Here is a 2,701-nt window from a genome sequence, read left to right on the forward strand (position 1 = left end):
TTGGAAAAGTAGATATGACGGAGACATATCACTAACTTATCCCACTTCCATTCGGGTATCGGCAATGGCTGTAGCAATCCTGCTGGCTTCTGATGCTCTGCCTTTACTCTCTGACATACATCACAAACTGCTACATACTCCGCAATATCCTTCTTCATTCCGGTCCACCAGAAAATATCCTTCATATCCAAATACATCTTGGTATTTCCTGGGTGAATCGAATATGGTGAATCATGGGCCTCTTGCAGAATTAACTTCCTGATCTCTGGGTCATTAGGCACATAAACACGGTCTCCAAACCATAAGGTATCATGCTCATCCTCACGAAATCCTTTAGCTTTTTCTTTGCTTATTTTCTCCTTAATAGAAGCGATCTCCTTGTCGGTCTTCTGGGCTTCTCTTATCATATCCATCAAAGTAGACTGAATCTCCAATGCTGCTACATAGCCTCTCGGGACTATCTCCAAACATAGCTCTCGAAGATTTTCGGCTAACTCTCTTGGTAAATCTCCCGTCATTATGGTGTTCACATGGCTTTTACGGCTCAACGCGTCAGCTACTACGTTAGCCTTTCCAGGGTGATAATGCAATCTCATGTCATAGTCCTTGATGAGTTCCAACCATCTCCTTTGTCTGAGATTCAACTCCTTCTGTGTGAAAATATACTTCAAAATCTTGTGATCTGTGTACACCTCACAATGATTTCCAATGAGAAAGTGTCTCCAGGTTTTCAATGCATCCACTACGGCTGCTAACTCCAAATCATGTGTGGCATAATTCAACTCATGAGGCTTGAGCTATCGTGAGGCATAAGAAACAACTCTTCCTTCCTTCATAAGCACTGCTCCAAGTCCTCGACGTGAAGCGTCGCAATACACCTCATAATCCTTGGTCTGATCTGGCAAAATCAACACTGGTGATGTAACCAAACGTTTCTTCAAATCCTGGAAACTGGCCTCACATTCCTCAGTTCATATGAACTTGGTATCCTTCTTCAACAATTCTGTCATAGGCTTCGCAATCTTCGAGAAATTTTCGATGAATCTTCGGTAGTATCCTGCAAGTCCAAGAAAACTCCGGATCTCTCCCACTGTTGTTGGCGCTTCCCAACTTGTCACGGTGTCAACCTTGGTGGGATCTACTGCTATACCTTCTCCGGATATAACGTGTCCGAGAAATCCAACTTCCTTCAACCAAAACTCACATTTGCTAAACTTGGCATATAACTAATGTTCTCTGAGCTTACCAAGTACCAAATGCAAATGCTCCTTATGCTCCTCTTCATTCTTCGAGTAGACTAAAATATCATCAATGAACACCACGACAAACTTATCCAAAAATTCCATAAACACTTTGTTCATCATGTTCATAAAATATGCAGGTGTGTTAATCAGACCAAATGACATGACGGTATACTCGTACAGCCCATACCTGGTGGTAAAAGCCGTCTTAGGTATATCCTGTTCTCGAATCTTCAACTGGTGGTATCCTGATCGCAGATCGATCTTGGAAAATACCTTAGCTCCTTGCAATCGATCAAACAGATCATTGATCCTCTGTTGTGGGTACTTGTTCTTGATGGTTACTTCATTCGATCCTCGATAATCAACAACCATCCTTAACGATCCATCCTTCTTCTCCATTAGAAGTACGGGCGATCCCCAAGGTGAAGAACTTGGGCGAATATAACCTTTATCCAGTAACTCCTTAATCTGCTTCTTAATCTCTTCCAAATCCTTTGCGGGCATCCTATATGGTCTCTTCACTAGTAGAAAAAGGGGCTTTTGTCCCGGTTGGTAAGGCCCCTTTAGTCCCCGTTTTCGAACCGGGACTAAAGGGTCGGTACTAATGCCTCTCCCCTTTAGTCCCAGTTCTTACACGAACCGGGACTAAAGGGCGCGGCCACGTGCAGCTCCACCTTTAGTCCCGGTTGGTAACACCAACCGGGACTAAAGGAAATTTTATGATTTTTTTTGAATTTTTTTTATTTTTTTTATTTTCAAATTTCTGAATTATTTTAACCTCTAGTGTGTAATCACCACCCCTCATCACTGCTCAATTTATCCTCTAATCACCCCTCATCATTCCAAATCATCTAACTTCCCAAACGGTCACCCATCCTCCCACTCCCCCAGCCTGAGCACGCTTAACTTCCGGGTTCTATTCTCTCTCGTTTCCAAGTCTGCACTTGTTGTTTTCCTGACAATAGTAAGATGTCAATCCTATTAACCTTCATGAAGTTTTCTTGAGCATGAATGACACAATTCACTGTTTGAGTTTGAAACTATTGTTTTAAAAAACAATAATTATTTAGTAACACTAATATTTCTTGAATAATTAGTTTGACCACAGTTTGACCAGATTTGACCAAAATTCAAAATAACTAAAATAATTATTTAGTAACACTAATATTCTAGAATAATTAGTTTGACCATTGTTTGACGACAGTTTGACCACTGTTTGACCAGATTTGACTAGTATTTTTTTTCCACTCTAGATCTTAAAAGCCCCGTAACCCCCTGTTAAATTCGGATGTAACTTTTTGAGTAGATGATTTTTCATATAATTTTTTTTAATCCGAGTTCGTATGCAAAAGTTATGCCCATTTTACAAATTCCAGAGAGATTTTGCAAATAAAGTCGAAATTCATATTTGTAAATTTTCCCAACAAGTAGACCACATATCACATGGGAAACTTATT

Source organism: Triticum dicoccoides, chromosome 2A, assembly GCF_002162155.2.
Source record: "Triticum dicoccoides isolate Atlit2015 ecotype Zavitan chromosome 2A, WEW_v2.0, whole genome shotgun sequence".
In the NCBI taxonomy this organism is placed as follows: Eukaryota; Viridiplantae; Streptophyta; class Magnoliopsida; order Poales; family Poaceae; genus Triticum; species Triticum dicoccoides.